At 41.0% G+C, this 26,669-nt stretch overlaps 1 protein-coding gene and 1 pseudogene across 3 annotated transcripts in view; one reads left to right on the forward strand and one right to left on the reverse strand.

The window, feature by feature from the left end:
* Positions 1 to 26,669, forward strand: part of FARP1 (FERM, ARH/RhoGEF and pleckstrin domain protein 1) — a 282,854-nt gene that overhangs the window by 5,195 nt on the left and 250,990 nt on the right. The gene's annotated exons all lie outside the window — the stretch shown is intronic.
* LOC118729690 lies at positions 12,089 to 12,388 on the reverse strand (annotated as a pseudogene).

A 26,669-nucleotide genomic window follows, 5' to 3' on the forward strand; every position in this document is an offset into this window, starting at 1 on the left:
TACTCAAGCCAACCATTAACCTTTTAGTGCCTGTTCTTGTATATGTCGTTCTCATTTCTTAGCCTCCTTCAAATTGTTATTGTTGTGTATTTGTCGTTCTTATCTGTATAGATTTAATGTGCTCACCATGCCTTCTTATACATCAAAACTTGATTCTGTGATGATGTTCCTACTTCCTGAGAGGAATTTTTTTTAGATGTTCCATTAGTGAGCATGTCTTGGTGGTAATCTCAGTTTTTGTGTGCCTTTCAATATCTGTGTTCTGGAGTGATCGATTATCTGAATGTGCAATTCTGGATTGTTTTTCCTGGGTCATTCAGCTGTCTTTTGGTTCTATTGTTGTTGCTGCCATGGCTGTCAGGCTAATTTTTTTTTTTTTGTAAACAGCCTGTTTTTTTTTCCCCTCTCCAGCTCCTTTTAGAATTCTTTGATATTCTGCACTTTCACTATGTCTAGGTATAATTTCTTTTTCCTCCTTTTATTCCTTTCTCCTTAATTTCTTTTTTTTTTTTAAATATATTTTATTGATTTTTTGCAGAGAGGAAAGAGAGGGATAGAGAGTTAGAAACATAGATGAGAGAGAATCATCGATCAGCTGCCTCTTGCACACCCACTACTGGGGATGTGCCTGCAACCAAGGTACATGCCCTTGCTTGACTGGAATTGAACCTGGGACCCTTCAGTCCGCAGGGCGACGCTCTATCTACTAAGCAAAACCGGTCTCGGCTCTCCTTAATTTCTACTCCATCTCCCTCCTTCTTCTCACCCTCTTATCAGTTTATTACTTTCTCTTGCTCAGTAGTTTTTCAGTGTCTGGATATGCTACGATTTGATTATCTGGTCACCTTTGGCCATTCTGGTTGTTTCCAGTCTGGGCTAACATGAACACAGCTGCTATGAACATTTGTTAACAGTCTTTGTGTGATCTGTTTTCATTTTTATTGATGGGTCTTATAATGGTGTATGCTTAACTTTAAATAAACTGCTATCATTTTCTCCCAGAGTGTTTGTGCCATTTTTATATTCCCACCAGCAATGTGTGAGCGGTCCAGTTACTATAATCCTCACTAACACTTGAAATTGTCAGTGTTTTTCATTTTAGCCATTTTTTTTTTTTCATTTTGCTGGGTGTGTAGGGGAATCTCATTGTTTAATTTTATATTTCCCTGATGACTCATGATGGCTTTTCACGTGCTTATTAACCATTTACATATCTGTTGTTAAGTGTCTATTATATTGTCTTTTTAACTTTTTTTATCTGATTGCTTTATATAGCTTTTGAGTGGTAATTGACATACAATAAGCTGTACATGATGTCTTCTTATTTTTTTTAACTTTTTCATTTTTTAATGGTATCTTTTGCAGAGCAAAATTAGTAGGAAAATGTTGTACATGGCATAATTATTGAAGTTATTGAAGGTTAGGGCATTATTCAGCTTTGAAAAAGAAAACATTAAAAAAAAGATTTTTATTGATTTCAGGGAGGAAGGAAGAGGGAGAGAGATAGAAACATCAATGATGAGAGAGAATCATTGATCGGTTGCCTCCTACTCACCTGCTACTGGGATTGAGCCGGAAACCTGGGCACATGCCCTCGACTGGAATCAAACCCAGGACCCTTTAGTATGCAGGCTGATGCTCTATCCATTGAGCCAAACCAGCTAGGGCTGAAAAATAACACATTTTTGCATAGACTAGTATTGGTCTGTTCAAGCAATCAGACTATTTACTGTATTTGAGGGTGATGGAGCAGTTTGTTCTTTTGTAACTTCAAATGAGTTGAAAAGATGTAAAAATGAAAAAAAACAGCTTGCTATTTTGAAAGTTTGGGGAAATAGGTGTTTAAAATTCTGATCAAATAGATTTCTAAAATTTTAAATTGAGTTGTGTTTGTTCTTTAGCGCACAGAAGGACTATGGGAAAGAAATATTTTTGAAATCAATAAAAAAAATGAGGTGCTGGGTAAAAAACAAAACTTTACATCCTAAAAAGAGGTCAGTGTGACTCATGTAGGTGGTTGTAAAAGGCTTTGTATTTTGTAGCTCCTCTATTTTGGCAGTAGTGATATCTTATTATCTGTGTACTCTCGTTTCTGAATCAAATAACAAGCATTGTCAGGGCAGAAAGTATGCTTTCCTGATTTTAGTTTCTTTTACCCATAGAAGGTAAATAAAGATTGGTTGGTTTGGATTAAAATTTTGTAATGAAAACCCTACGCTATTTTACAATATGGAAGTTAGAGGAAGATATCGAAGGGAACGAGGATTGGACATGTAGCCATTGAAACCAGTCATCTGCCCTTCTGCATCTTTGGGATGTTCAGGCAAGCTATTCGTGCTCTTTCCCTAAGACTTCAAAAGGACCGTTCAGAGTACGTATATCTTCAAGTGCTATTAGCATGTCTGATAGCGGTGTAAGCCAGCAGGCATTTGGTTGCCTCAAATAATAATAAGAAGGGGGTTTCAGTTGGATGTTGTAGCTTACAGCATCATCAGGGACCCAGGCTCTTTCTGTGTTTTCACAGTGTCATTCCCGCATATTGCTGTTTGTATCTGGGTTTGTTGCCTGGTCGTTAATAAGACTGTCACAGCCTAATAAGCTATTATGGGTAACTAGAAGCCTGGTGCACAAAATTCCTGCATGGGTAGGGTCCCTAGGCCTGGCTGGTGATCAGGACCGATCTGTGGGGCAACCAGCAGGGTGATTGGTAGGTGGGGAGGCCCACTGGCACCTGCCTTGGCCATCCAGATGTGCCCACTCACCAGTCCTGCCCCCTGTTGCTGCCCCGGTCACCAGCAGGGCAATGGGGGGAGGGGTTCCCCTGCTGGCACCCACCTTGGTTGGCCTGGAGCCTGCTGGTTGGGGGCAGCTCCTGCTTTGAGCACCTGCCCCCTGGTGGTCAGTGTACATCATAACGGCTGGTTGTTCCACTGTTTGGTCAATTTGCATGTTAGGTTTTTATTATATAGGATGGTTACTGCAGCTCCAAGCTTCACGCTAGCACTCATGTGGTGTTGTCAGGTTAATCACTGCACAGGCTTCTTCAAGTGCCTTTTGTCCTGAAGGAAGATTCTTCCCAGGAGCCTTCAGCACTGGGAGGTTTTGGAAGGGGGTTCTGGGGGATGTTTCTTTGCTCTTAAAAGAAACCCAAAGACTAGACTGGCTGTGGCACCTGGCACCATAGTAGCCATGCTGTGACTAGCCTTCAGGTGAAGATGAGGATGAGGCTGGAAGATGGAACCAGAATCCTTGTGGGCATCATTGAGTCTAATCTTCCTGAACCGGAGCTTATATAATAAATAATAGAAAATGTAGTATACTGAGTAATACAACTGTGCACTTAGTGCACTGGATAATAAATTTACTTACTTTCTAATTCTGTCATTGCCATCCAAAGCATCTAACCCAATATGTTTATTGGAAGACTTTATTTTCATCTGCCATTTAAACATTATCTATGAGCAAGGGGTTTCTTCCTGTTAATTATGTGGAAAGTGACTTAATGTTCCTATCAAATCACTATGAGAGATTAACTGTCAGAAGGCCTTTAGATAGTTGATGATGGATGTCGATCCTGCAGCTAAATTGACGTGAATTTTACCTCCTTCTGAGGTAACTGTGCAGCACATCTGCTTGGAATTGGCCATTTGGTGGTTTGGATTACACAACACACTTGAGAGTAGTGTTTCATGTCTTTTAAGGAAAAATGATGGCCGTTCTTGCCATCCCATCAACCTAGAATGGCATATATCTGCACATTGAATGTTGTGTGGGAGATTTGTGAGACATTATTATTATTTTTTTAGTTTTATATTTTATTTCTATTCTCCCCCCACTCATGCCTTCAACCCCATTGCTTGTGTTCATTGGTTAGGCCTATATGCATGCGTACAAGTCCTTTGGTTGTGAGGCATTATTAATCAAAGATTAATAGCCTCTTTCACAATCTGGATTTTTCCAATTTGTAATATTTTGTACTTATGTTTCATGCATTTCCTTCTCCTTTATGTTGCTTGGTTATCCTTGTATTAATGCCATTAAGGGTGAAGGTCTTGTGAGGTCATTTCCTGTTGACCTTTCTCAGTGGAATGCCGCTGAGCTGGCTGTGGGGAGGGGTGGTTCCCCAGATGACTTGCTTTCTGAATATTTATCATGTGGAGCGTTCCCAGAATGTGCTTAGAGGGATTTAAGGGACTATCATGACTCCATCTTCCTGTCTTTTTTTTTATTTTTTATTTTTATCACTGGCTATTTATTCCTCAGTGGGCTTTGGGGGTGGGTGTGGGAGCCATTTTTTATGAGAATTGTTAGCTATCCTCGGGAGTTAGAAAATAGAACTGTAGCAGGAGTTTTTCCAGAAGAGTCTGGAATGTTCAAGAAAACACCCAATTCTGATGGATGCTCTGGCAGTTAGGGCTCTTGGGGGCACAGCTGGCGTGGTGGCTGCGGAGTGGTGCAGGGTTTCCCTGTGAGGTCACAGGAGGATCGGTGACTCACCTGCCTTCTCTGTGTGTGTGCTGGGAGAAGCGCCTCTGCCCTGCGGACCTGCAGATGCTGGCTTATACTGTATACTTCTGTGTAACTGCTGCCTAGCATGGCCATGGCCCACTGTCCGTGGTCACTAAGTCTTTGTTGAGTGAAGGAAAGTAAGACCCCCTTCTAGGGCTTCTTGGTAAAATTACCTTGGACTTCTCAAACCTCAGCTGAGGTCACCAGCTGTTTGTAAGAGCTCTGAATTTGTAGTCACAAGCTGATCCAAATCTAAGTTTATACATCACTCTGCCTCTTAGACACTGTTGGTCCTTTAGCCTCTGGATTTCATTCGAACCTCTCAGGTTCACCCTGCTTAGCAGCTGTAACATGAGAGATTCTTTGACCGTGTTCCCGGAATGGCGGAGGTGCCATGCAAATGAGGTGTTTCCAGATCTTAAAAACACACTCATTTTGAGGCAAAAAGTTACTTTCTGAAGACTATGATATCCTGCGTTCCTACCTATGAATTCAACCTCGCGTGGCCTTTTTCAGTACCTCTGATTGCCTCTCTTTACTTGAACTGAGTAAATCACCATTTTGCTTGATTCTATCAGTAATGCTGTTGGCAACTACTCTAGTAAATTGTCTTCCTTTCAGTGGGCAGCACACCTAATAGCACTTAAGATTGTGGGGAGAGGAGGGAAAGAAGGGGCCAGGAAATTGGCAGGTGGGTATTTGCCACCATGAATGTTGATTTCCTGGCCACCTTGGTCACTCGCGGGGGAATGCCGTTTGTTAAACCTCAAGGAGGCTGGGTGAACATCTGGGCTCTGACACCCCTGGGCAGCATTTCGGGGACACTTGTTTTGAGAATGGGTGAGAGTATTTCCGTTTGAGACCAAAAGAGCCAGAAAGTCTTGCTCTTGGCGGTTTTATGCTGAAATCAAAGTCCCTTGATTTTTCCTAATTGGATCTCTGTACTCGTTTTAAAAATTTTAAAATTTTTTATTGATTTCAGAGAGGAAGGGAGAGGGAGAGAGATAGAAACATCAATGAGAGAGAATCATTGATCGGCTGCCTCCTGCAGGCCCCACACTGGGGACTGTGTCACAACCTTGGCACGTGCCCTTCATGGGAATCGAACCTGGGACTCTTCAGTCCGCAGGCTGATACTCTATCCACTGAGCCAAACCAGCCAGGGCTCTGGATCTCTGTACTCTTTTGATTTGTATTTGATTATCCAACCGAGTGACACATCTGTGGCCTTCACTTTGTATGCCTGTCTGCCTACTGCCGGGAATCCAGTGGAGGCATTATTAACCTGTTATAGCGCTGAGGTTTTTGTTTAATAGGAAACAAGCTCACATGATTAATTGTTTTGAGAATTATATAGCATTCTTTATTACTATGGTGGCGTCCTCCTCAGTCATCTAATGTGTATTTCTGTGTGAGGGGGAAGGCTCCATCTCTCTGAAATAGAGCCAGTCGGCTCGAACAGGTGTTCAGCAGTTAGGTTTGTCCAACGTGAGTGATACTCCTTTAATCTTATCATTCACCTCCAGAATACTGTGATGGCTAATGTGGTTTGAGTCTATTTTTGAGTTATTTTTAATCATCTTAACAGTTGCACTGTAATTTGGCACGTTTTGCTGATATTAAAGAAAAGGAAACATTTATTTGAAAGAAACAGTGCTTTAGGAGGACTTGTAGCTATGGAAATATTAATAGATATTCCGAGCACAGCACTGCACATGTGCACCGACATGTTTGGTTTTAAACCTCACTGATTCAGAGTTCAAGGCCATTTGAACTTTGTCAGGCTGAAGTTTTTAAACCCTCATGTGTTTATTGATTTTAGAGAGAGGAGGGTGGGAGGGAGAGAGAGAGGAGAGATAAACACTGACCTGCGGGAGAAACATAGATCGGTTGCCTCCCATAGACAGACACCTAGGTATGTGCCCTGGCCCGGAATCAAACCCTTGACCTTTTTGGTGTATAAGATGATGCTCCAACTCACGGAGCCACCTGGCCAGGGCTGTCCTTTGTTGTAATACAATGCTGTGGGAACAAGGTTTGCTAAGTAAATAGTGAAAGTGAAGTTACATGGAAAGTTTTCTCTTTAAGGGAAAAGCCTTTTCTGCCACTTTGGAAAGAATCTTTCATGATTCTTGCCCATTGAAACACACCTGGTAGGCACATTGTATGATAATCTTCACCATTAAAAAAAAATTTATCCCAGAAATAGTTTATGCATAGACAACACAATGGTAGCATACACTGGGTCATGTTGTATTTTGTTCTCTTCACTGAACACACCCTGCCAGCTGTTCTTTTGGTATATAGACATCTGCCTCATTCTTTTTAGTGGCACATAACCGTTCCATTCTATAGGCGTGCCTTTAGTTGTCTGTAAAGTTGCCCTATTGATAGACACTTAGGTTGTTTAGGATATTTTGCTGTTACAAACAATGCTACAGGGAAGGTCCTTGATGTCTTTTTGTGAGTCTATTTGAAATATAAATTTAAAAAGTGGGATCAATGGCCCTGACTGGTTTGGCTCAGTGGATAGCGTCAACCTGCAAATTGAAGGGTCCCAGGTTCGATTCCAGTTAAGGGCATGTATCTTGGTTGTGGGCACATCCCCAATGGGAGGTGTGCATGAGGCAGCTGATCCAAGTGTCTCTCATCGATGTTTCTAGCTCTCTCTCCCTCTCCCTTCCTCTTTGTAAAAAATCAATAAAATATATATATTTTTAAAAAGTGGGATCTGTGGTCAAAGGGTATATTTGTTTTTAATATAGATAGAGATTGCCATGTTGTCTCCCAAGAGTTTGTACTTGTTTGTTTTAGAAACTCTTATGTAGTGCTTACTTTGTGCTAAGGAACTGTTTTAGGTGCTTTACGAGTATTGTTAAACCTTCAGAGCAGCACTTAGAGATACTGTCATTATCGTAGTTTTCCAGATGCGGAAATTGAGGCCACAGACAGGCCGCAACCTGCCCCGGGGCCACCCTCAGTAAGTGGCTGGGTGAACTAGATAGACAGTCTGGATCCAGAGTCCCTTCATCATGGTGATTAACTGCCTGCTAAATTTTCTCCTTTCCTAATTTCATCAGTCAGAGGCCAGTTTTTTTTTTTAATTGTCATTTTGCATTTTTTTAAGTATATATTTTTATTGATTTTTTTTTTACAGAGAGGAAGGGAGAGGGATAGAGAGTTAGAAACATCGATGAGAAAGAAACATTGATCAGCTTCCTTCTGCACACCTCCTACTGGGGATGTGCCTGCAACAAAGGTACATGCCCTTGACCAGAATCAAACCTGGGATCCTTCAGTCCACAGGCTGACGCTTTATCCACTGAGCCAAATAGGTTAGGGCATCATTTTGCATTTTTCTTATTACGAGTTGGGATTGTACGCCATTTCATTGTTGGCAAACCATGTGGATTTTCTTCGCTGTCTATCTGCTACCTGTCTTTTGCTCATTTTTCTGTTAGGTTGTACATATTTTTCTTACTGATTTGTATGAGTTCCTTTGCACATGGAGAAGATTAGCTCTTCATCAGATGTATTTCAAAAGCTCTGTCCTGCTTGGTACTTTGCTTTTTGGCTTTGCAGTTTTATCAGTCTTTTCCTTTACTGGTATGGCAGCTGAATTTAGATCATGTTTACAGAGAGATCTTCCTTGGTCTAAGAGCATTTAAAAAAAAATCTCATATTTTCTTAGAACTTTAATGCTTAGTTTTTTAAATTTCTGTTGCTTCAAAGAGTAATATGGGCTCTAACTTTATTTTTTTCCTAATCATAGTAGGTAACGATGTGCAGCTATACAAGAATAAAAGACACACTTCCCAGTAGCTCCAGACTTGCGGTCATGCTATTGCAATGCTCTGCTTTGACTATTGACGGCGGAGCCATGCAGTGAGTCATGTGGCTTGTGTTCATACCATGGCTGCTTTTCATTTTTGCTCAATTTTTGCTTTCTTTGGGGTTAATAATCACCTAGCTTTTCCTTTGCTTCATTTTCCGTATACTTACCTAATTCATTCCAAGGCTGCTCTCACTTCATGCCTAGATCCCTTTCCGTATATTCCCGTTCATCAGTTGCTCAGAGATGCTGTGTTTTATCCGGGAGAAGATTTAGTCTGAAGTCTTCTGAGCTGCTGCAGTCTGGGCTGGGTTTCTCTCTGACCTCATCAGCACCAGAGATCTCTCTGGCGTTACCCTGGGAATTCCCTTGCTTCTCTTTATGAAATCTGCTTCCTACAGCCTGTGTCATTTTCTTTTCGCATTTCCTCTCTCATTTTGGTGGAGCCCTTCCCTCAGGGTGTAGGGAAGCCTTCTAGCTTTGGTGGAAGATAGGAACACAGGATGATGAGTCGAAAGGCTGTTTAAGTGGTTAAAACTTCCAGGTCCCTGGTAACTCCTGCTGTAGACAGTGACAGCGGTCTGAACCCTTATCTCTTGCTCTCCCCATCCATGTAGTTATAGTACAGTGCTAATGCAGTAATTGTTATATATGTTATTATCACCGAGTAAAGTGTTCACTGCTCCCCCCAACCCTCCCCCAAACCCCCCCCCCCAAAACAAACAAACAAACAAAAAACAAAATACACACACACACACACACACACACACACACTTTGTTTTTTTCCTGGAGATAATTCATTTCTTAAAATGTTACTTGATTTTTGCCGAAACTGGTAGGGGGTGTGTAGGAGGCAGCTGGTCGATGTTTCTCTCTCATCGATGTTTCTAGCTCTCTCTCTCCCTTCCTCTTAGGATTGCTTGATAACTTTACTACATGTGGAATTAAAAGGAAATTAATATCCTTGAAATTTTGAAGACATTACTCCATTGTCGTCTAGCATCCTTTGTATTTATTTTCTCTCTTCTCTCTGAAACATTTTGAATCTTCACTTAATTTCTCATAATTTGAAGTTTCACAGTTTTTGGTATATATCTCAGTGGGTCCTTTTAAAATTACTTATGCTGGGCATTTGCTTTTCTTTTAAAACTGTAGACCCTTGGTTATCACTCTGGGACATTCTTTTTTATTTTTTATTATTATTATTTTTTAAATATATATATTTTTAATTGATTTTTGTACATAGAGGAAGGGAGAGAGATAGAGAGCTAGAAACATCAATGAGAGAGAGTCATCGATCAGCTGCCTCTTGCACACCCCCCACTGGGGATATGCCCGCAACCAAGGCACATGCCCTTGACCGGAATCGAACCCGGGGCCCTTCAGTCCCCAAGCCGGCACTCTATCCATTGAGCCAAACCGGTCCCTGCAAGGGAAATTCTTTTTTAAAAAAATATTTTTTATTGGTTTCAGAGAGGAAGGGAGAGGGAGAGAGAGATAGAAACATCAATGATGAGAGAGAATCATTGATTGGCTGCTTCATGCACGACCCTAAGGGGGATTGAGCCGGAAACCTAGGCATGTGTCCTTGACCGGAATCGAACCTGGGATCCTTCAGTCTCATAGGCTGATGCTGTATTCACTGAGCCAAACTGGCTAGGGCTCTGGGACATTTCTTGAGGGAGCGGAAAAAATCTTTCTGTAATTCCTCTTATTTGATTATTTGACTTTTTATAAGATGTCCTACTTATCTTTTAACATTTCCATTTTATTTTTTGCCCAACTTCCTACGAAATTTCCTCAAATTAGCCAACTAGAGAAACACAAATTTCAATTATCTGTATGTTAGTTTCTAAGAGCTCTTGCCCTTTTTTCATAGCATCTCTCCCTATATTTTGAGACATGGTATTCTTTCTGGGGATATTATTTCTAGATTAAAAGAATTTGCCCCCCTTTGCTTCCTGCAATGTCTGCCTGCTTTCGAAGGCTTTCCCCCTCTGTGTTTTGGCTCCAGTTTTCATTTTGTTGATTTTCCTTAAATGTTTGCTTATTCGTGGCTGTTTATTAAGAGCAAATATTAAGAGTAAGGAACAAAAAAATCCGATATGCGGACAGGACTTGTCAACTGTTGCTTTTTCTTTAAAGTGACGAAGCAGCAATTGGTCTTTTTGTTGGAAGAAATTCTCCAATGTCAATATGTGTGCATTCAGATTCTCCAGAGAATAATTCCACCAGCCTTGCCTGGGGTAAGCTGAGTATTCTGGAAGCAGGATGTAGGAAGGGGACTTGGGTCTCATGGGATCTTTTCCTTAACTCCCACCACCTCTCGCAGCGTTTCCAGGCCTGAATCACATCACTCTTTTTCATTGTGCCTGGTGTTACGTGAGTTTCTGATCTCCCCGGCTTAACTTCTCTGCTTTTTTGTTTGTTTGTGGTTTGTTTTTGGAGTGATTAGATGCAGGGGATTCTGGAAAGGGACGAACTAAAGTGACTCCAGAGTAAGGTGAGAAAGTCATTTATTAATCTGTGTAGGAAGGTAGAGTAGTTTGGTTTTGAGAATAAGATATGAGTTGAACCCAGGATACTTCTTGAAGGAGACGAGATGTGAGAAAGCATTCCATAAACAGCAAAAGGAAATGATATAAAAAGGCATGAAGGCAGAAAGAAGGCCTTCGACATGTGTCTGCTTGCAGAGGAGCAAAAAGAGAGAAGGAATCTATTGAAATGGGGAAAAGTTGAGGACAATCTCAAAGGAAAGACACATATATATTTGAATTGTGCCTCGGAAGAGATGATACTGCAGACCACTGCTTACAGGTTAGGTTAAAGATGGTATCAGGATGGAGCATATGGACAGACGGGAGGGAGGCCCCTTTATCTAAGTTGACACCCTGTAGAGATCCAATTGTGACAAAAATAAGTAGAACAAAATTTACTCTTGGATATTCAGTTCTATTCCTCAACTTCTTCGGATAATACACCTCTGCATTGGCAATTGGGGCAGATGGGGAGGGGAGCAGGACTCCCAGGTCCATCCCTTTGTATTTGATTTGCATCCTCTGTTCCACCCCACTCCTCACCCTTCCCTTCAGCAGGAGCCTCCCAGGGACACAGGTGGGAACTGGCCTATTTGTTGGAACCACTTTGAACATCCTTCAGGATATAAATCACCACTTCCTTCTCATCAGCTTCTCATCATCCCTGTAGTCAGTGAAATCTCTTGTCTGCTCTTGTCTCTGCTGCTATATTGTATAATGTTTTGTTGCTTTCAAAAGTTAGGTTTCCTGTCACTTTGGTAGGATTTTTGGAGGGAGAAGTGATGCAGGCAGGCATGTGACTTACCTGCCATGGTCAACTGAAAGTTCACTTTTTTTTTTTTTTTTTTTTGCCAGTAAAAAGGTACAGTAGAAAATGATAAAATTACACACCAAGCAGTAATAGTAGAAGCAATAATAAGGCTAGATTTTAAATTGTTAAAAAGTTACTGAAAATTTTTATTTTCTAAGGGCGCAGATTCAGTCCAGCATTTATGGATCAGTCGAAGAGATCACATATGATTTGTTCCATGATAGGTTTGCTGTTAAGCACACCTGTACCTCTTCATGTATCTGCACGCTCACTCATTCACATTTTCCCATCTTGTCTTTCTCACTGTCACAGAAAATTAAATACAGTTTGTCTGAGAGGTTTATTCTGTGTTGTATTTTTTTTTAAAATATATAAATTAACCCACTTATTATAGGCTCGCTATGTTTCAAACTGTGGAGCTTCTTTCAGTCTTCTGACTGCTGACTTCACTGTGACGGCAGAAGTGGGGTTGTAGGTCCAGCACCACCAGTGACTGTTTCCATGCAGGAACCACAGTGCCCGATCCCCACGGCTCACCTCTTGGTTTTGCCACAGAAGGAGCAAATGCGCTTGGCGTGCTGGCTGATTCCAATTCTCTTCTCCATTTTCCTGAGGGAGGCGCCATAACGGCTCCCGTACTTACCGACAATTCCCACCTTCTTGGTGTGTTGAGCCATGTCACTGTGAACTAGGTTGGATGCCGAGAGCTGGTTTTTTTCTTTTTAATACATCTCTTGACCACAGATTTTCCACTCTCTGGATGCTTGTCAACCTCCCTTCCGTTTAGCAGTTCCTGCTGGATGGAACAAAGGGAAGATGTCTCTGACAACTTGGAATTTGGAAATCCTGCTGTGCTTCCTCTGCTCGAGCTGTTCTGCGGGGCCGGGTGGGAACAGGTCTGGGAATTCTAGTTGTGATTAGCCACAGGAGGAATTAGATTAGTTCTGAGGAGGAATCCAGCAGACACCAGGCTATAGGTTTAATTTTGGCTGCTTAGGGAGTGATTGGGGGCCACCGGGAGGAAGTGATGGGAAGCAGGGGGATACTGGCGAATCAGCAAGGCTCTGAAAATAGGGTGTCATGGGGGTTGGTACAGGAGATGGGACTGGTCTCAGGCTACTTTACCAGTGTCACTAAGTGCTTCTGTGACCCCCTCGGAATTTCCCCATGACCTCCCCTCCCCAGGGATTGTAGCCAGAAGAATGAGAACTACAGGGCTGCCTCTAGCAAAGCACCCTTCAAACACCCACAGTACTAAGAGCTTCTTAAAGTTCAGCATAAAGCAGCAGAGAAAAACTACCTGTAACCTGCCTACTTCCTGCTTCTTTAAAGGCCTTTGGCTAGTGTGATAGTTTCCATGTTTACTTTTTTGGAATTGGAGGAACCGGAGAGAGAAGGAAGTAAGCTAATAATCAGCTTTTCAACACAGTGCTGACTTTGGCGTTTTTTTTTGATTCAGTACTTTGCCAGGCCCTTGACATTCATTTAAAGAAAAAAAAGAAAAGAAAAAGATTTCTTCTTGAACATCTGTGCAAAATCAGATAGGGTGGAGGGTTTAGAGCCCAGTGAGAATATGGGATAATTTAGCACGTTTCTGAAAGCCAGAGTGAGGGAACACAGATTCACTCCATTGGATTTATTATCACAGCGGCACCACCGACCACCTCCCAATAGCAAAGGCAGGCCGGCAAACCGTGCCAAAAAGATGCGTTCGTTGTGCTGCGTAATCACACTGTGAAAAAGTGCAGTAGGTTAGTGGGGAAATCTGCATTCTGGTTGCTTCATAGATAAAAGCAGTTAAGGATGCCTGCTATTCTGACGCGTTAGTTCTATTGTGGGATGTGCATGTAAAAAAAAAAAAAAAAACACAACAAAAAAAACAAAACCCAATTCACTCAATCAGCTCCTTCAACTTCAGCATCATTGCATTGCATTGCAGTGTAGTCTCCTGCCTTGCGCTAAGCCGGGAAATCTCAGGCCTAAATAGGTAATTTGTTCTTGCTTTCTGCCCTTGCAAAGCAGGAGAGGGGTTTTTTATGGGCAGTTGGCATGAGTAAATAGTCAATGGCAAATTGTTCCATGGTTTGCTTAAATTTCAGGTGGTACTTATGAAAGTTCCTCAGAGGAGGAGTTTTGTGTATTTCAGGATATCAATCATCCTGGGTAAAATTTCTTCACGTTTTGATTTTCATGTATTCGAGGTTTTTTTTCTCTCAACTTGGAGTCTTTGGGTTCTTGAGGGTTTGCAATAGGGGAATGCAGGCCTGTGAGGGACTTGCAGGATTTCTGAAAGCCTATACAAGAGTCTCAGTCACGGATTGCTCATGCGAGGGGGCGGGACATCATAAGTTCTCGCAAATCAAGGAAAACTTTCAAGTGTTTGGCTTGGCCAGATTTTTGTCACCTGGGTGTGATAACAGGCACCCTCATGCTGATCAGAGGACTTATTGACCAGTCACTACCTGTGCCTTCAGCGAACAAAAGGAGAGTTAGTTGTTTTATTTTAAAAAAAAATGTATTTTATTGATTTTTTTTTTTTTTTTTTTTTTTTTTACAGAGAGGAAGGAAGAGGGATAGAGAGTTAGAAACATCGATGAGAGAGAAATATCAATCAGCTGCCTCTTGTACACCCCCTTCTGGGGATGCACCCACACAACCAAGGTACATGAATCTGGGACCCTTGAGTCCGCAGACCAACGCTCTATCCACTGAGCCAAACCAGTCAGGGCAGTTGTTTCATTTTAAAAAAATATATTTTTAATTGATTTCAGAGAAGAGGGATAGAAACATCAGTGATGAGAGAGAATCATTGATTGGCTGCCTCTTCCACACCCTCTACTGGGGATTAAGCCCAAAACCAGGGCATGTGCCTTGACGGGTAATTGAACCATGATGGGGGACTCAAACCATGATGTCCTGGTTCATAGGTTGATGCTCAACCACTGAGCCACACTGGTTGGGCTAGTTGTTCAGTGTTAACTGCAGCCTGGCAGATGGGCTCTTTGACCTAGGATGGCGGGGGGAGGAGGGGTGGCGGTGGGGTGTGATGTGGTGAGAAACGAGTGAAATGGACCCCGATTTAGAGGGAATAAAGGATTGGTGACCACAGTTCCCAGGATGCATTGTTCACTTCCCCCCAGTTTGCTGTGACAGACTTCACTCAAAGGAGAGTGTTCTCATCCCTCTTCACAATTGTTTAAGCAGAAGCCAGGGATCTGCCACCGCTGTGATCTCGGTGTGGTGATGGGAAGGACTCAGCTGCGAGTGGTGTATGGATCCCACCAGAGTCCTGGCTTTCTTCTTTCCAAATCCAGAATGTGTGTCCCAGGTAGTACAAGTACACAGTGAAAACTGACGGGAAATTGACCACAGTGTTAACTTGTTGACCAACTAACTGGGCACTGTTAGGCCAGGTTACCCTACGGCTACAATGCTTTGCAGGGATTGCCCTTCTGCTTCAACTTTGCAAAGAATCAGTGAGACTTACTCTGTTATTTATTTTTTAATATATATTTTATTGATTTTTTACAGAGAGGAAGGAAGAGGGATAGAGAGTTAGAAACATCAATGAGAGAGAATCATCGATCAGCTGCCTCTTGCACACCCCCTACTGGGGATGTGCCCGAAACCAAGGTACATGCCCTTGACCAGAATCGAACCTGGGACTTTTCAGTCCGCAGGCCGATGCCCTATCTACTGAGCCAAAGCGGTTTTGGCTACTCTGTTATTTTAAAGTGGGACAACCTGCCTATTGTTTTTGTGTGTTATCTGGGATGTTTTCAGGGCTGATGTCTTGGAGCACCTGCTGGAGCTCCCGTAGCTGGGTCTCCCGGGGTCTGGGGAGTTCGGAGGCACACCTGAGTGTGGTGACAGAAACTCCAGCCAGAGTTGCAAAGAAATCCCTGGGGCCGAAGCTTAGAACTCCTTATCGCACTGCCCGAGAGTTTCATATTTCTTCTTTTGTGCAGATTCCAAATGTTTTTGGAAGGCTTGAGAAGCGAATAAAACAACCCTTTGACAGGACTGACAGGAACGGCGGGGGGTGGGGAGCAGTGACTCACTGCATAGGAGCAGCACAGTGTTAGCTTTGGCCAGGACCGTTCTTAGAGAAAGTCTGTGGAGTAACTCACCGCCTGGGACACTTGAACTCCCTGCCTGTCTCCTACCCCACTGCCACTTTCCCTCCTTGAATAATAAGAGCCGACGCTTTGAGAGCACATACCGTATAGATGTCACACATGGTCCTCAGCACTTTATATAGATACAGGGTGGGGCAAGAGTAGGTTCAAAAATAGTAATACATGAATAAGCTTTGTGCTTTACATACTCACAACGGTAATTCTACTTTGGTCCACCCTGGTCTTGTTTTCTCAAAACAACACTGAGAGGAAGGTGCTATTACGTACAAGGAAACTGAGGCACAGAGAGGTCAAGCAACATGTGGATAGTCACAAAGCTGGTAATCAGTAGAGCCATGGTTTGACCCCAGCCTGGTTGCTGTGCCTTCAGCCACCACCATGCCCCTGACCAAAACCTGGACTGATGGGCATGGGTGGGAATGGAGATGAGCAAAACTAGTAAAATTCATTTTTTTTAAGGTAGTAATGATAAGATTTTCTTTGTTGTTGTTGTTAAAAAGTAATTTATTTGGGGGGGAAATGATACACTCTTTTTTGAAAAATTTAAATTGATTTTTAGAGAAAGAGAAATGGAGTGGGACACAAAGAGAGAGAAACATCGATGTGAGAGGTAAACATCCATTGGTTGCCCCTTGCATACTCCTAATGGGGTTCAAGCTCGCAACCCAGGCATGTGCCCTGACCTGGAATCCAACCATGACCTCCTAGTTCATGGGTTGACACTCAACCAGTAGGCCATCCCAGTTGAACAATGCATTCTTATTACATAAAAAAAAGAAAGAAGAAATTAAAACACCATTAGAAACACAATTGACTCTTCAACTACACAGGGCTTGGGGGTGCCAACCTCCTGCACAGTTAAAAATCCGCATAGAGCTTTTGACTCCTCAGAAATTCTAATGCTAACGTTTTGTGAATTCCATCTAGAGTTTGCTATAGGTCAAGTCAGAAGGATGGATGGAATCTTACCATACATGTTACTTTACTTAAAAGTATAAAATAAAATTGACTTTAATTAAAGCAAAGAAAAAGAAATTGAAGTGAGATGGAAAGAATTGCTGACTTCTTTGCCAGGAGGGAGATTGAAGATGTCTTTTAGTAGCTTAATTTATAAGAAAATAGGAAAAAGGTTGTGATTGGAATAATTTCTCATAAACTACTTGTTTCAAATGGAGGCATATTGGCTCATTTAAAAGGCAAAACAAATTAGCCACTGACCTTATACCATCTCTTTTCTTGCCAGTTCCCAATTTTTATCAATTATGAATTTTACAATGGAAAGGATTATAGCATTTGTATTCTATTCTGATATCACAATCCCCATAGCTCTTTTACTAGTCTTTTTTTTTTTTTTTAATGGATTTAGTACTTTTTATCATGGTTTTGCCATTTCTGACTTTCTAAAATTTTAATTCATTCTAGTTTGGCTGGATTTTATCGTCAGATTTAAGTCCTGTGGGTACTGTGTTTCCTGACTGCTTCAGAATGGCTGTTTCTTGCCTTTGTAGCTAAAGGGCCGTTTGGCTGAGTAGCAAGTCTTGGGTTACATTTTCTCACCCTTGGATTTTCAGACATTTCTGTCCATTCTTTGTTATTGCTGCTTATTTCTGGAGGAGAAGACTGAGGCCAGGGTAATGCTTCTCTCTCTCACACGTGACCAGCTGTTTCCATGGGATATGCCTATAGGATTCTTTCATTCTTTTGGAATTTGAGCTTTATCAGCCTGACTGGGCATGGGTGGTTTTATGTCTGTAGATTTAAAGCTGTCTTTGCATCAAAAAGTTTTCCTTTATTAGCTCTTTTAATTTTTTTTGCACATATGAAGTATTCAGTTTTCAAGAACTATCATTGCTATGTTACATCTTCGTTGTCTTCCAAATCTGGTATTTGTTCTTCTAATTATTTATGTGTCTTTGTTTTTGCCCATTTAATTTTGAGTGATTTCCGTAGGTTTGTGTGTTCAAATGCTTACTCTATATTTTATTGATATAGTTGCATTACTTCCATTTGGTAATTTTTTCTAATCCATAGCTTTAGCCCCTTTAATCCATTTAAAATATCTTATATGAATACCTAAGAATAAACTTAACTAAGGAGGTAAAAGACCTGTACTCAGAAAACTACAAGACACTGAAAAAAGAGATAGAGGAAGACATAAACAGATGGAAGAACACATCATGTTCATGGATTAGTAAAAGTATCATTAAAATGTCCATACTACCCAAAGCAATCTATAGATTCAATGCATTCCCCATTAAAATACCAACGGCATATTTCACAGACGTAGAACGAACTCTCAAAAAATTCATCTGGAACAAAAAAAGACCCTGAATAGCTGCAACAGTACTGAGAAAGAAGAACAACGTAGGAGGGATCTCAATACCAAATATCAAGCTGTATTACAAAACCGCAGTTCTCAAAACTGCCTAGTACTGGCACAAGAACAGACATATAGACCAATGGAATAGAATAGAGAACCCAGAAATCGACCCAAACCACTATGCTCAATTAATATTTGATGAAGGAGGCAAGAACATACAATGGAGTCAAGACAGTCTCTTCAGTAAATGGTGTTAGAAAAATCGGATAGATACATGCAAAAAAAATGAAACTAGATAACCAAATTACACCATACACAAAAATAAACTAAAAAAAGATAAAGGACTTAAATGAAAGATGGGAAATCATAAAAATATCAGAGAAATGCACAGTCAGCAAAATCTCAGACATATGCCAAAGCAATATCTTCACTGATACAGTTCCTAGGGTAATGGAAACTAAAAATAAAATAAACAAATGGGACCACATCAAAATAAAAAGCTTCCATACAGCAAAAGAAGCCATCAACAAAACAATAAGAAAGCCCACTGCATGGGAGAACATATTTGCCAATGTTATCACTGATAAGGGTTTAATCTCTAACATTTACAGGGAACTCATACAACTTAACAAAAGGAAGATAACCCAATAAAAATATGGGCAGTGGACCTAAATACTTTTTGAAAGAGGACATAAGGAAGGCTAAGAGACATATGAAAATATGCTCAGTCACCATCTCACATCTGTCAGAATGGCTATCATCAATAAATCAGCAAACGACAAGTGTTGGCGAGAATGCGGAGAAAAAGAAACTCTCGTGCACTGCTGGTAGGAGTGCAGACTGGTGCAGCCACTGTGGAGAACAGTTTGGTATTTCCTCAAAAATCTAAAAATGGAACTCCCAGTGATCCCACTTCTAGGACTATATTCCAAGAAACTAGAAACACTAATCAGAAAGGATATATGTACCCCTATGTTCATAGCAGCACAATTTACAATAGCTAAGATTTGGAAACAGCCTAGGTGCCCTTCAGCAAATGAGTGGATTAAAAAACTGGTACATCTACACAATGGAATACTACGCTGCTGTAAAAAAGAAGGAATTCTTACCATTTGCAGCAGCATGGATGGAACTGGGGAGCATTATGCTAAAAGAAATAAGCCAGTCAGAGAAAGATAAATATCATTTATCTTTAAGATCTTACTCATTTGTGGAATATAATGAACAACATAAACTGATGAACAAAAACAGATTCAGAAACAGAGAAGCATCGATCAGACTGTTAAATCTCAGGGGGAAGGTAGATGAGGGTGGGGGTAAAGGGAAGAGATCAACCAAAGGTCTTATATGCATGCTTACAAGCCTAACCAATGGGCACAGACACCAGGGAGGTGAGGGCATGATGGGGTGTGGGGGGCCTGTGAGGAGGGCAATGAGGGAATAAGGACACATATGTAATACCTTAATAAAGAAAATAGATCTCTTATATAAATGATAACAAATTCTTGGAAGCTTCATGTCTAATGTTTGAGTCATGAGAGACAATTTTATCTTTAATATTTTTCAGACAGCGGAGAGCTGTTTTTGTGTGAACTCATAGTCTGTTCCTTTGTTGCTTTATATGGTCGGCTTCATGGGTGTGTGACCTGTGCACCCACATACTTACTGCTCTGTTGTCACGGCTTTGAAATTCTTAATAATTTTTGAACAAGGAATCTACATTTTCATTATGTAGCCACTCCTGTTGTTTATTTTCACAATGCGTATTGTTATCTGCCTCTTGCCTGTGTTTCTATTCCATGATTACTCATATTTGAATGAGGCTGAGCTGTATGCTAAAAAAACTGATGTGTGAGATATGTTGAGGGTCAGAAGGCGGGGGTAGAGAAGATTGTGAAACATCTACTTATATTTATTGCCTCCACTTTTTTTTTTTTTTTTACCAATTCCGTTATTTCTTTTACCTTGAGAATTATCTTCCTTCTGCTTTAGCAAGTGTTTTAATATGTTATTTTACAGTTATCCTATATAATAAAAGGCTAATATGCAAATTGTCCCCTCTACTGGTAGTTAATTAAATGGAAGTTTGACCAGGGGGCGGGCCATTCACTTGCGGTCCCTCCCCCGGCCTGCCCTGCCCCTGATCAGCAGCCCCACCCCTATCGTGGTGGGGCCAGGCCACCAACCTCCAGCATCCCCTCCCCCCTGCGGGGCTGGCCCAGCCCAATCAGCCCTGATCACCCACGGTGGGTCAGCCGGACCCCACCCCTGCATGGATTTGTGAACCGGACCGCTAGCATGCTATAATAAGGGTGAGGGAGATTATTTAATAATTGGAAAATTATTGACACTATATTAAAATTGAAAAGCAGTTTATTAAACTGTATGTGTAGTATGATCCTCTTTTTGCTTTTTATAAATGTATGATTGCATTAAAAAACATTGGAAGGAAAAAAAATTCCCAAAATGCTGTTTCCCGATTTCTAAAATCCATTCTACTCCTGCAGTGACTCTACGTAGTGGCAGTAGGCTCTGCGTCCTTAAGGGCATCTCAGTAACCTCAATAATTTGTGAGAAACTCCCCTTTTTAAAGATTGTTTCAGTTACCCTACTTGTGGATTGAAATAAAATTCATTTTTATGTTTTGGGTTCATAGTAATGGTTGGTCACCTTGAAGCTTACAACTATTTTTTGGAAGGTACATAATTTCATTGATGAGGTACCTTGAAAGGGGAAGAACCAGTTTAGCAACAAGCTCCCTTGAAAAACAAAACAACACTCTGGTCCATTGGTTCACTGGTTTCCATGGTGTAAATATTTCCACCGTTGGCCAAATGTGACGGCATTGGACACGGGAAGGGGTGTGCAGTAGGACACTGTTCTGTGATACTGTCACTGCTCAGAGTAACCTCAAGATCATAGCGGAAATGTAGGAAAATAATTAGGAAATAATATCATTTGAGTATTTATTACCTTTGTTTTAAGTATACTTTAAGTGTATCTTTAATATATTTTTATTGGTTTCAGAGAGGAAGGAAGAGGGAGAGAGAGAGAGAGAGATTATGAGAGAGAACCATTGATTAGCTGCCTCCTGCATGCCCCTCACTGGGGATTGAGACCGCAACCCTGGCATATGTGTCCTGACCTGGAATCAAACTGTGACCTTCTGGTTCATAGGTCATTGTTCAACCACTGAGCCACTCTGGCTGGGCATTTAAGTGCAACTTTATATAATATAGTTTTAAATAGTGTACTTAACAACTGGCTGTAGAAATGTCCGAAAAGTTGCTCTTATGAGCTGATAGAAACTGGCTCTAGCTTACCTCTGGAAAGAATGCTTCCTCTTTTTTTTTTTTTTTTTATAGGTTTGCTGACTGAAAAGTTTTATTTTCACAAAGGCAGTTTCCCTCTCCTTGTTTTCTTTCTTCAGACAGAAATACACAGACATACATACATATACACAAAGGCTGAAAGCAAACTCTTGCTTGTCATATGTAAGAAGGTATTAATCCAAGATATAGCACATTGTCTTATAAGATTTTAGGAAGACCAAATTACTTTGGATACTTTTCTTTGTCTTCTCTGATAATAAAGGTAGAGTCAGAATGTATCTTGATATTTGAGTGTTTCTGATTTTTTCCCCTTCAAATTCCCTTGGTATCATTGAATGGCACAAGCATGGGAAGAACTCTCATCAAGTAAGTAAAGAAAGCATTCAGGCATTAGGGTTAACTAGATTGGTCCAGATGCCGTTGGCTCTGGAACTTCATTCTGGGGTGCCTTGCTTTTCTGTTTAAGGTCCCACGTGATCATAATACCCTTAGAAGCCTTGGGCAAGTGATCAAGTACTCTGTTCCTTGTTACATAATTCCTTGGCATTTGGAATGGATGGACACCATTCCTGAAAAGTGGCATGTATTCCTTAACCCTTAAAATAGAGGACAATACATTTTCCTTTCAATGGGACTTTGGTAGAACACCATATATTGGTGGTATTTACATTTCAATGTTAAAATATTCTTAGTGACGCAAAACAATTTCTTCCCCAACCAATGACTTAACATAGATACAGGGTATCCCAGCTTGCAAATGAAGGTTGGATTTTGCTTTGTTCTTTATGTCTAATTATATATATTATGATCTGACTACGTATACTAAATACATAGAACTTCTGTTACTAGTAAATTTTTGAATTCCAGCAGAATTGGTATGATTATATATTTGAAAGTATAATATAAGAAAAAGCATGTTCCTTATTTGCCAATTCTTGCTGTCTAGAGACTGTTGTTCTGCTCATTTATTCTTTTGGGTAGTTGGTAGTTGGCTTGTTTGAGTGGACACTGGAATGTTGGTGCCTTCTGGAATTTGGCTGCTCACCTGTGTGAGCCTCAGACACTCCCTCTGGGAAGCAGAGCCAGTGGCACCATTTTTAGGCTGTGGGAGGATGAAGGAGACTCTACCAGGGCAGAGCCAGAGCAGGACCAGGCCTTTAACCAAGAACTACCCGTGTTTCCCCGAAAATAAGACATCCTCCGAAAATAAGATCCACTTACAGGTTTCCTTCTGAGTGAAATATAAGGCATCTCCTGAAAATAAGGCCCCCCAGGCTCTGTCTCAGAATGAAAATTAATTTACCATAAACTTTGTGAAACCTAAACTGCAAGAAGTTGTGACTTGGGTAAGAATTCATGGGAGAAAATCACTGACAGTTGCATTGCAAATGCACTGCGAGCAGGCTACCTTGACAAGAAGTACTCATTTAAAGACAGTGCTACATGAGAGATTTGGTCCACTGATTCTGAAAGAAATGGAGTCACAAGAAATTCACCAGGAAGTTCAGGAATTGGATTGTTATGATGATGTTCCAGAAGATGATGACATGATTGTCATTGAATAAATGAGTAAATTCTTGATACTGTAGGATTCACAGTTTGTCTGGATTGTGTTGACAACTACCATACTACCGTACTGTATATACAGGTAATAAATTTCCTTTATTTTCATTTAAAAATAAATATGTACCGTATTCTTCTTTATTGGAAAAATAAGCCATCCCCTGAAAATAAGACCTAGCGCATCTTTGGGAGCAAAAATTAATATAAGACACTGTCTTATCTTCGAGGAAACAGGGAATTTTAGGGTTCCATTTTCCCTTCTTGGTGTTCTAATTTTTAACAGATTCTCCGAGTAAAACTTTGTGCCTACCTACTCCACGTGGTGGTTGTATAGAATTTTGAACAGTAAATGAAAGAAAGCACATCAGTGCTTGAAGGACGGCACCTGTTATTAAGTGAAAGCGCTCTGTAAGAAGATGAAATGATTTGAAATAGAAGTCCTGCGCTTTGATGTCTCATTTCACACCTCGACTTGTCCTTTGAGTGGGAGAGCAATCTGGAACTAACTCCTCAGCCCCCGCTTTGCTGTCAGCGTTTCTCTTTCATGGCCTGTGGCTGTGGATCAGATCTGTATCTGGATTTGTGTTTGGCCGCTTAAAGCCAGCAGTGTATTCCATGGGAACTGAGTGTTTGCTTTCGGAGAGGAAGACTTATCTTCATTTCCCCCTCGGGCTTTTTTTAATCTGCTGGGTAGTGTCTACTGTGTGTGACTCAGTCCCCCAGGCAGCTCTGCAGCTGTAACTGCAATCATTTAAGAGCAACGCTTTTGCCTGTGTGTTGGGAATCTTTAGTTCTAAGAACCCAGACTTCAGTAAGGGCTTCCAGAGCCTTGTCCAGGACCTCACTGATAGCACAAGCAAGAAGGGCACAGGATCAAAGGGCCCTTCTCTTGTGAGAGGGCAGGGCGGGGCGAGGATAAAACTCCTGACTCCACCTCCATTAACTGGACCCTAGCCCAATCAGGGTCAGCCAAAGCAGTGACATCACCACCGGAGTAAAACCCCAAGACTTGGCGAAATTCGCTCTCTTCCGCCATGCTGTTGGCATGAGTGGGACAGAGCCCATGCTAGCATGGAAAAGGCTCTTTTGTTTATTGCATCGGACTTGGCTCCCTGGTGGTGCTTGGGGATCATGAAGTCTGGGCGTAACACTTAGTGTTCCGTGAACTGCATGCATAGACATTGATGAAAAATCCTTGCTTGTAGAGAGAGAGGAAGGTTTTAAGACATTAACACCATTCTCTTTATAGGTCTAGTAATAATTTGATAAGCATTTTGATCATTTGGTGGACTTTTCCCTTTGGTGTCCTTAGTAGCTTACATGGCTGATTATCCCACTAGCTTGATTGGCATCTCTGGGGGCCAGAAAAGGTGAGAGGTTGGTGGAGACTGTAATTGCATCTAACATGTCTGAATTATAAGATTACTGGAATGTAAGAGAGGGTGACAATTACAGAGATTTCCTAAAGGGTCAGGAGGGCCCCGGGCATGATGGTGAAGACCAGCCTGTCTGTCGGCAGTCTGGCCTCACATCTTTCACATTACCAGCTGGGGACCGTGGGAAAGTTGACTTACTCTCTTCTGCTTCCGTTTCCTCATCTGTAAAAAGAGTCAATAATAGTATCTACCGAATAATGGTTGTGAGATTTAAAGAAGCTAGTATTTATAAAGTGCTACGTAACTGTTCATTAAAGTTCAATAATAATAGCATATGGTTCCACGTTCTGTGAATGAGAAGCCTAAAATCCAGGAAAGATTAAGTTAATTTTATATAATAATACCTTCAAAATTGTACAAATTAGGATTAGAATCCGGTGGACAATTGGTAGTGTCTAAATATTTTTTTCTTCCCTTTCATCAATTCATGGCAAAGATGTGCTATTCATAACTTAATTAAAAAAATATATTTTATTGATTTTACACAGAGAGGAATTGAGAGGAACAGAGAGTTAGAAACGTCGATGAGAGAGAAACATCGACCAGTTGCCTCTTGCACACCCCCCACTGGGGATGTGCCTGCAACCAAGGTACATGCCCTTGACCGGAATTGAACCTGGGACCTTTCAGTCTGTAGGGCGACGCTCTATCCACTGAGCCAAACCAGTCCCGGCCATAACTGTTAATTTTTTATTGGACAACATTGTTTAATTAAATGCCTTATTAATTAACCAGGCTGACATTTAAAGTTCTCATTTTTTTTCATAAGGGAGTTTCATTTTCTTTTTAATGTACTTTTCTTTCCTTGACATTTCACTGTTTAAATTAATAAAATGAATTCTAGGGGAAGTATTCCAGGATTCGATACCCTTTACACACCTGTTGTATTTTATTGTATCATTCGATCTATGATAGTACTGCTTAACTTATTTCTCAAATAAATTGAAACTGTGAGAAAATTTAATGGTCTGTTCTTTGATGGTTTTAAGTTGCCTTCCTCCTCACACCCTGAAGGGAAGCCCTGTCATGTGTGATCCATTGGATTTGGTAAGCTTTAGGAAACGCTTTCTTTTTCCTTAAAGTTGTATGACGCAGGGCCATTCCTCACTCCGGGAGAGATGTCAGTAAGATGTGGTACAGGTGGCAGAGCATGTTCGGCATTTCTGTCTTCAGCATCATTTCCAGAGCATTTGAAACCTCAGCAGAGAATGGCAGGCTGTGGGATAACTTTTTACTAAAACCTTATTGAATAATGAGGCCGTGGAATAGCCTGACTTATTTTGGAAACAAACTTTACAATGCTTTGTAGTTTGTTGAAGAAAATACCTAATGCCTTTTACATTTTAGAAGCTCTTAAGTCCTGTCATTTTCTCATGAAGGAAAGGAGAGTTATCTCCTAGGAACGGAGATAAGCTAAATTACCTGCCAAGATATGGGCTTGACCGGACTGGAAATTGACCACACGGTGTCTGCTCAGGAAGCCCAAGGACTTGCCTCTTCTTTCTAACCTCAAGCCGAGCGATTACCTTACATCTACCCTCTCCCATTTCTGTAACTGAAAAGCATCTCAGAGTACTCCCAAATGGAAGCAGCCACGACGTGCTTCACTAGGTGAATGGATACACAAACTGGTCCATCCAGATATTATTCGGTGATAAAAAGAAATGTACTATCAAGCCATGAAAAAACATGGAGAAACATGGAAAAAATACATGTTGCTTAGTGAACGAAGCCAATCTGAAAAGGCTATATACTGTGATTTCAACTGTATGAGTTTTTGGAAAAGGCAAAGCTTACAGAGACAGTGAAAAGATTAGTGGTTGTTGGGGCAGGGGAGCAGGGATGAATGATGGGGAACAGGAAATTTTTAGGGCAGTGAAATTACCCTGTATGATATTATAATGATGGATGCTTGACATTTTGCATTTGTCAAAACCCACAGAACTACAGCACAAAGAGGGATTCTTAATGCAAACTATGGAACTGAGTTAATAACAATGTCACTATTGGTCCATCCATTGTAACAAGTGCAAGGTGTTGATAGGAAAACTGTGCGTGGGGATAAAGAAGGTATTTAGGAGCTCTGTGTATTTTCGTGGAAACAAAACTGCTCCGAAAACCACAGCATTAAAAAGTTTTAGTGTAGAAGAATATATTTTCTATCTGCATTACTAATAATCAGTCTGGCTT

This window comes from Pipistrellus kuhlii, unplaced genomic scaffold (genome assembly GCF_014108245.1).
Source record: "Pipistrellus kuhlii isolate mPipKuh1 unplaced genomic scaffold, mPipKuh1.p scaffold_m20_p_3, whole genome shotgun sequence".
NCBI classification, from domain to species: Eukaryota; Metazoa; Chordata; class Mammalia; order Chiroptera; family Vespertilionidae; genus Pipistrellus; species Pipistrellus kuhlii.